The sequence below is a fragment of the Lithobates pipiens genome, unplaced genomic scaffold (genome assembly GCF_037356315.1).
Source record: "Lithobates pipiens isolate NorthernLeopardFrog02 unplaced genomic scaffold, aLitPip1_a1.2 Scaffold_1, whole genome shotgun sequence".
NCBI classification, from domain to species: domain Eukaryota; kingdom Metazoa; phylum Chordata; class Amphibia; order Anura; family Ranidae; genus Lithobates; species Lithobates pipiens.
In genome coordinates, this window is record NW_027507685.1 from 175984748 (window position 1) to 175994087 (window position 9340).

Consider the following 9340-nt stretch of genomic DNA (forward strand, 5'->3'; position numbering starts at 1 on the left):
ATTTGAAGGTTATCTCCACTCCACCTTGTTCTACTGTTGAGCCCTAACTTTACATTACACACTCCAATGTGAGAGCATGTACTGACCACTGAGGCTCAGATTTAAAACCATTGACTGAAAGGGAAGGGGCTCCAGGTTATACAAATTTGGAATTTATAGAGGGAAAACATCAATATAATTGAAAGGTACCATTTAAGAAAGAAACTCAATAGTAACACAGACTATGGAATCAGATCTGAAACATTTTTTTTAATTTAAAGATTATTTATATTTACACATTCCAGCAGATAATAAAATACAAAATCCATAGCATTCACCTTCAATTCAATGGTACACATGCCAGGAATTATATTTTAATGAAGTAAAAAATAACTTTTTGAGTAGAAATTAATTCTAGAGAAAGGAAGATGGATTCCACATATGGAGGTAGATTCAAATGAAAATGGAATTCTTCACAGACTGTGCGGTAAAGACCTTCTGAATTCACAGGTGGAGTATCCAGAACAAGACAAGCAAAGACTTAGGACAAATGTAAACACGAAGATTTGTGTGTAACAAAACCAAGATGAAACAGAGCAGAATGTTGTCCTTGCCATCCTTTCTTCTACTATTTGCTCAGAGAAAATCCACAATGACTGTCTCCACCGCTCTTACATAGCAAAGGCTGCAAGGAAGGGAAATAAATTGTGAAAAGTCACTATACACATAATGATGAGGTAAACGAGATTGATATTATTATTCTTATTGTTTCTTAGAAAAATATTGAAGCTGTCTTCAAAGAAGATATGAGACTGCGGCATTTTATCTAGTTATTATTTGTTCAGTTAAAAAAATCAATAAACCTATTTGTTAGGTAGAATTAATATAAGTACCCAAATCTATCTTGATATTAGCTTCCCTGTCCAGCAGCACTCTGATTTGGAGGGGTAGGAAGAGCACTAGGAGCCAATAGGAGCTTTGCTACTTTGCATAGTGTCCTTGATATAAAGGTGTTCTGTTATGTTACTATTTGTAATATCTTGACAACAGCTACAGTATGTCTTGAATATAAAGTGAATGAATGTAGTTTGATATAAAGTAAGTAAATTGTACAGAGATTAGAAGTAGAGGCTCACCCCTTATCAAACTTATTGTTACTTTGAAAAGTAAATGTTAGTAGATAAGGCAAAAATGTATTCACTTTAAATTCCCAGTCATGTGTGAGCGATATCACCATATACTGCCATATGATTGTTTAATTGAACACAACTTTACCCTATGACTATGCTCAGAGGACATTCTCTTTGCTTGGTGAACCGTGTCTTCTCCCTTGGTATATCACCCCCATTAATTGAGGTAAACTTGAGCGAACACAGGGACAATGTTATCCTTGTACTGCTGTTCTTTTGTGTTAAACCACAAACTTCTTGAGAAAATGGATATGAGACAATGGAACCCTATAATTTCTTTTATATGTTATTTTTACTTTATTGATGTCATCCAATAATACAGTCATATTGTAAATGTAGAGAATATATATATATATATATATATATATATATATATATATATATATACTCACCAAAGGGCTTCTACGATTACTTTGGGATGTGATAAGAAAAGGTGAATTGAAAAATAAAGCTCCACACCATACTATGCAAGTCCAAATACAAGTTTATTCTAATAAAAGATTGCTTGATGCTACTTAAAATAGCTGCTAACAGATGTTGTGCTAACTAATAACTGCTAATAACACTCCAATCACATCCAACTACACAGTGGTCATTGAGTCCATATCTACAGTATCATCATTAAAATTTTCAAATGGTAATATGTAAAATGCTGGCTTTGAAAAAAATCTATTGTAGGGATAAACTTGTATTTGGACTTGAATATTACGTACTGCATTGCAAAATGGCTTTGCAGTCCTCAGAGAGGGACATCAGGACCTGATTGTAACATCTACCAAGGGCATCAGTTTCAAATAAAAGCTGGAAAGATTTAAAAGCCCATTGGCAGGAAGCACAGTTCACATATATGCATTGCCACTGTGTATTTAGTTGTCTAGCAAAAGTTATATATATATGTTGGCTTTGCATGTAAAACTGTAACTTTATTATAAACTTACAGTTGAAAATTTATTACATTAAAATTCAAAACATGCATCCACCATGAATGTATTTGAGAAGATAATAACTTGATTATAGCTGTTATTTTATGGTTAGACCAACAAGTAGTTCTTCATGATTGTAGACTCACCAGACAGCACAGACTGCACAGCATTGAGGCCAGGATCAGAGATGTTAACACCAACAAAGCTATACCCCATCCAGGCACTCCTGTGGAAAGAAGAGATCATGTTAACTCACATACCAGAGATAGCGGTAAAAAAGTTGACTTATTATGAAATAATATGCAGTTAAAGTAAACCCAAAAGTTACTGTGTTTCCACTTTGTATGTATTTATAAAGAACACATTGATTTGGTTGATTCATAAACCTTATTAAAGGGAACACCTTTTCTTAAAACACTAAAAGAAGATGGGTTTGATATAAATAATTGTATCAATGTGTATTTATGTGTTAAAAATCGTATTTTCTTTGTATATATGCAATTATGTATGTGCATGGGGGACGACATCGTTGGCCATTATATATGTAACCTATGGTTGGCTTTTCAGGATTGCACTATTTCTTATCCCCAGAGTTATTTAACTATTAAAGTGGAAGTAAACCCATCGATTTAAACAGTTAAAAAAAAAGGCATGCCAGGAATGCTAACTGCACATTGGCTGTGCTCTCAGCCAAACTATTAAACCATCCAATGGCTGGTGTCATAACGAATCACATGTGCAACACCATAGCAGTTGAAGATTAAACAGAGGCAAAGATGGCAGCTTCCTTGGCTGAAAACGATAGGGGTGTTTACTTCCACTTTAAGCAGACTAGGGGCCTTTGCTGGCAGGCTTTTGTATGCTTTAAACAGATATTTCTGTACAAGGCTATAGGAATGCAAAATTAGCTTGAAGCAGGTCAAATGCAGGTCAGAAGAGGGTCAATTGCAAGTCAACTATATCCATCAAATAATTCTGAATGATCTCAGAAGTGTCTCACAATGATGTCATCAACACAAACCCATAAGCTGCTGACAGGCCCTGACTGTAGTAACTCAATTACTGGATGCTAATTTCTACCTTCAACTACATCCCAAACTTATATAGAGCATAGGAATTATGAATGTGCAATGCTGTAATACCGTAATACAGAAGTAATGCAATAGTAATATGGTAATATAAGCTCTCAAGTTCAAATGATGTGGTTGAAGTCAAGAAAGTTGCTAACAAAAAAGTCTCATGGAGTTTCCAGGAAAACATTCCTGTGTCTAAGCTTTTATCAGTTGCTCAACTCATGCAGAAAAAAACTAAGAATTTTAAACCTAAGGCATACGTAAGCAATATACAAGTTTGTAAATTTAACATTTTTAGGAAAAGATTGTCAGGATTTAAAAAAAAAAACAGCAGAGTTAGCATAGCCTAAGAGTCTGAACTACAGCCATGACCACACACAGCAAGGAAAGCCGTCCGCAGGGCTGTAGCACCAAAAGGAGCACATTTTTCCCCTATGTATGCAGCAAATACCAACTTGAGCCTCAACAAAAGGTCTCCCCCTATGTGATAAGCGCAGCTTTTACACATTCAGATACTTTATTCCATTCGCCTCTATACTTAAGGAGACTGTATTCTTTCCCATTTAATAACTTGGTCCGGTATCCATGGACCATCTCTTGATACTATTGATATTGTATTGAACAAGCTTAAAGTTGGAATTTGTGACCACTTACCGCTGTGTGTGATTTATACTCAAATACCTATACATGACTACAGTATATATACCAGTGGTATCTACTATAAACCACATGATATATGTGTATCCCACTACTTTAGACACACATATGCAATCTCATTTTTTCGTTGGTTTGGTCAAGTTCTCCCACACATTGAGCCACAAGTTTACCAGAACCTACCCAGTGTCTGTCCTGAGGAAGCTAATATTTTAGTGAAGCGCATTGACGAGCACGTTTTTGGAGGCATTACTGGATCAAACATTTTTATTTTACCTTGATACAGTATTAAATTTATCTTTGTGTATTAGGTCCAGTTTTCTATAACTTCAATATTGGGTAACTGGTAACTGTGTACATACAGGGTGTTGTTTATATGTTGTTTATATGTTTTTAACTATGTTGTAATAAAATGTATACTTTTTTTATTGATTCTCTCTCTCATTATGTGCCCACAAAGTGCATTAATTTTTTGACTTGGTCATTCCTTGAATGCAGCCATGACCAGTGTTTAGTCACCAAAATACATGATTACCATGCAGTAACCTAATGAAAAACTCCATCAGCACCATAGAATACACTATTTATTGATTCACATACTTACCAGTGTTAGTAGAGTTTGTCTGAGCCTCTGTGGGAATAAGAAAAAAGATTTGAATTAAAGGAAGAGAATAATATAGGCATACATTTACAGGAAGATGACAGACTGGTCAGTAACTAATTTTTCTCTAATAAATTCCACTTTTTATTAATTTACAGCAATAAGTACAATGTTGGTTGGATTCTGATTGGTTCATTTGGTTTACTACACCCTGCACCCTTCCTTTTGCCAAAAGCAGGGCTCAGTAGTAAAAAAAATCAAGCAACACCAAAGAACCAGTCACCAAACATCTCCTGTCTCCTACAAGCTGATTATCATCAAAATTTAACTGGACCATATCTCATATTTATTCTACTTACAAAGAAGGCTCTATAAGCTCTATAAACTTCCTGTACAGTATTACCTTGAATTGTGAGTAACGCAGTTAGCAAGCGTTTCACAATACGAGCTAATATTTTCTTTAAATCCTGGTTTGCAAGTGTTTTCTTGCAAAATGAGCATGATTCAAACCTCTGCGGTGTGCAGTACTGTATTTGGCCAGAGGTGCAGGGGCACCAATGACACTCGTAGCCATTCAGAAGCCACTCGGATGCACTCAGAAATACTCAGAAACACTCGGAAATTCTCAGTTCCTGAGTGTTTCTGAGCCTTTGCTAGGGTTTCCTAGTGCATCCGAGCGATTATTTCTGAGTTTCTCTGGCGCCCCCCACCTCTGGCCACATGCAGTACTGCATACAATAGAAGTCAATGTGGAACAAATTATGTTTGTTTCCATTGGCTTCTATGAGGAAACTCACTTTGATATGCGAGTGCTTTGGATTACAAGCATTCTCCTGGAACAGATGATGCTCATAATCCAAGGTTCCACTGTATTTCAATTTCTAGTTTTCAGCTGGTTCTTCCAAATGACTCATAATTATCCCTGCATTATAAAAATCTTTGGCTTCTACTGCCCATGCGTGAACATTGGATGGAGAAACCTGTACAGTGGATGTAAACACTACAGCCGGCATTGGCAGCAAGAACACAGTAACTATAGAATAGCCCACTTTGGTGAGCTATTTCAGCTTAGAGGGGTGGGGCAAAAAAGGGTAAATAAATGTTATTTGAAAGTTTCATTACCTATTAAAATGTTTATAGATTTAGTTGAGGATCACCAGCTGAGGTGTCAAAAAAAATTGAGGTAGTATCTCAGGTTAGTGTGGGCAAATGACACTCATACAAATCTCCAGGGACAACAAATAGTCTTAACCTAGAGTGGCAAACATGCCCACTAAATGAAAACAGTGATATGTGAGGGTAATAAGGGCAGGAGCAGACAATGATGGTGCAATATAATGTGCATACCACTACAGCACTAACCAAACCCACACTAAATAAAAAAAAAAAAAAAAAAAAAGTTAGAGATACCAATCAGTTTTTTTTTGTAAAAGCTTAATTGAACAAGCTGAAGTTAGAAGCTGATTGGCTATCGTGCAGAGCTGCACAAGATTTTGCACTCTCCAGTTTTAGTAAATCAACCCCTTAATATTTTCTTTTAGTTCAGGTCTACATAAAGATGTTGGGTTACTGGCATTAAATTTTAGTATATAAATTCTTGTAATAGCAATATTTATAGTTAAATACAATAATTTTTCAAATAGTGCAAGTCAACCATTGATAACCAAGGTTACTCCAGAGGTTGCTATGGGGTCCCTTGAGCTGTGGCTAATTAACCTCCCATCTGCATAATCCAGACTCCAATGCCACTTGACAGAACAAGCATGATGTGGTCTTTTTAGCTGCCTACAAGGGTAGCATTTTAGTATTACAAGTAAGATTCAGCCACTAGTTTCACATATACATATAAGTATATAAAGTATGTAAAGCTAATATTTACATATATATATATATTTGTATAGAGTGGTAAGAGGTTGGAATCACTATTGTTTTATAATTTGTTTGGGGACATTTATAAAGCCTGGTGAAGCTAAAACTGAGAAACATATTTTCATATTTTGATATATATATATATATATATACATGCATATATACATGCATGCAGATTGATGAAGAGCAGTGATGCTTGAAACTGTGCAGCTGCTATATTGGTTGTAACTTTGTTTGAAGTTAAATATATATATATATAATTTTATGATGCTATTATTATTTTTTATATTTATACTCTTCTATATATTTTTTTTTCCACAGTGTATTTTTTGCAATTATGTCTAGTTATTATCTTTATATGTAATATATTTTTTTGTGTTATAAAATATCCTCAAAACTCAACTCAAAAAGTAAATTATATGTATAAATTTGTCACTCACCTGCACCCTGTAGGCTCAGAACCATGCAAGCTGCAAGCACCCAAAGACCAACTTTGCACACGAGACGTTCAGATGCCATCTTTAATGGAATAACCGTACAGCTAAAGCTGTTAATGTCAGGAGGATTTCTGAAAGCTTTGATGTCCCGTCTGCTGGAATCCTCAAGCTTTTATATGGCCTGATGACAAGACAGTCACTATGAATTGTGGAAAAGGAGACTCCCAAAACCTGTATGACATTACGCTCAAATTCCCAGGACTATGAGTTGGAGGGATTTGCAGGATTATAAATAATTATAAAGATGTGTGACTGATTTTAATACTTTTAAATATGTCCTTCTATGCATTGTTTATTTATAACATCTACCAAAACTTAACTGACTAAAGGCTTTAGTACAGAAACTAACAAAGAATGGTTCATACTCCTGTCAGTTGTTTTTGTTTTTTTGCGTGTATGTGTGTGTGTTTTTATGGGGTTTTTTATTTTGGTTCGCATTGAGGAGATGGAAGTCATAGAAAAACCTCTTCAAAGTGAGAGAATTCCCGTCTCATGCCGCGTACACACGACCGGACTTTCCGACAGAAAAGGTCAGACGGAATAATTTCATCGGATATTCCGATCGTGTGTGGGCTTCATCTGACTTTTTCTTTCGAAAATTCAGACGGACCAAGAAATAGAACATGTTTTAAATCTTTCCGACATAATCAATCGGGAAAACCATTCATCTGTATGCTATTCAGACGGACCAAAAACCACGCAAGGGCAGCTATTGGCTACTGGCTACTTAACTTCCTTTTTCTAGTCCCATCGTACGTGTTATATGTCAACGCATTCTAAACGATTGGACTTTGGTGTGATCGTGTGTGTACGCAAGTCCGTTTCAGAGGAACTCCATCGTACTCCGTCAGAAAAACCGTCAGAGTTTATTCTGATGGAAAAATCGATCGAGTGTACGCAACATTAGATAAATAGAGCAGGTGAAACTATCCAACAGCAAGGATAAAAAACTGACACGGATTCTAATCTTTATCTACTATTTCCAAAACAATATTCAAAACTCTTAAGTACATTTTAATTGAATTTGACTCTAATGTATTTTATTTTATCTTTTTATTTTATTTTTTTCCATTGTAACAATGAATACATTTCACAAACGTTATAAACTTTATAGCTTGATGTAATAAATAAATAATTTCAGATTACCTAATCTTTATTTTTAAATGTATATGAATTTAGTGTGTGAACTAGGCTTTCTGTTTTTTTATTTTTTTATGAATAGGTATGCAGAAGAGTTGTTTGCTAGAGGGACTCAAAAAATAACAAAAAAAAACAAAAATGTATCTAGTTTATCTTATAACAATGCAAGAACTACAAAAATGAACAATGAATAGCTTGGAGCTCAGGCCATAGGTGTAAATAAATAGGTATACTTGAATATTTTTTAACCAGTCCCTTAATATTTTCTTCTGACATGCAGGTCCACTGGTAAGCAGGTGTATAATGTGTCCTTTTTTATTATAATCTGAACATTACTGGTCTTGTTTAAAAACAAATACAAAGTGTATTGTCCTTGTACAAAAAAGACAATAAGCCCAGCAACCATTAATCTTTCTACCCTCTCTCAATTCCCTCTTTCACAAACACTCTCTTCTTTTTTTAACCCCTGTGCACTACAGCCCTGACTTCTCTGCTTGTCTAGCTTATTCCATGTTATAAATTTCAGTCATTGTCTAGTAATTAACGGGACCCTTGGGCCGCGTACACACGGGCGGACTGTCTGGCCAACTAAGTCCGTCAGACAATACGACGGACAGTCCGTCCTACTTTCGAATGAACGGACTTGACCACACACGATGAACAGACAGTCCGTCGAAAGCTTGCGCGATGACGTGTACAGCACGTACGACGGGACTAGAAATCAGAAGTCCAATACACAGCAATGCAACCTTTCGCCGTGTAAATCCTTTCTGAGTATGCGCCATACTTAGTCCGTCCAACTAGCCTACTCACGAGCGGACTGTCCGCTGAAACCAAAGTTGGACGGACAATATTACGGAAATTCCAAAATACTTAGTCCGCCAGACTGCACGCTGAAAAAGTCCGCTGAAGCCCACACACGAGCGGACTGTCCGCTGAAATGTGTTTCGGCGGACTAAGTTGGACGGACAGTCCTCTCGTGTGTACGCGGCTTTAGACTTTCTACCTTTCATCTATCTCTTCTTCTGCTCTTCCTTCTTCATAATGCCCAGATATCTTCATCGTGACTCTCTTATTAAATGGGCAAGCAACCTACCCAGATAGCAAGTATAAAGCCCCTTTCACATGGGCTGTCCGATCAGGTTGGCCTGACAGTTTTCCAGTCAGACTTGATCGGACCATCCATTCACCCCTATGGAGCAGTGGATGTCAGCAGACACATGTCCACTGGCATGCGCCACTATCCAATCCAATCCTGTCCGCCAATTCCAGACTGATGTTGGCCTTATTTAACACCTTGGTTTCTGTGGCTCTGTGTCCTTTGTCTCGGTTCGTCCCCTCATGCTGTCCCCCCGTTGTTACCTATATGCCTGCATACAGATTTTTTGATTCTTCGGTTCTTCTCTTTCTTTCC

At 36.4% G+C, this 9340-nt stretch overlaps 1 long non-coding RNA gene across 1 annotated transcript; it reads right to left on the bottom strand.

The window, feature by feature from the left end:
• Nucleotides 1-229: 229 nt before the first annotated feature.
• Nucleotides 230-6885, bottom strand: LOC143988684 (uncharacterized). Its single transcript, XR_013276894.1, has 4 exons — nucleotides 6730-6885; nucleotides 4424-4450; nucleotides 2239-2318; nucleotides 230-664 (listed from the first exon to the last, which is right to left on the bottom strand). It is a non-coding gene; the product is annotated as an uncharacterized LOC143988684 (long non-coding RNA).
• Between the last annotated feature and the right edge of the window lie 2455 nt (nucleotides 6886-9340).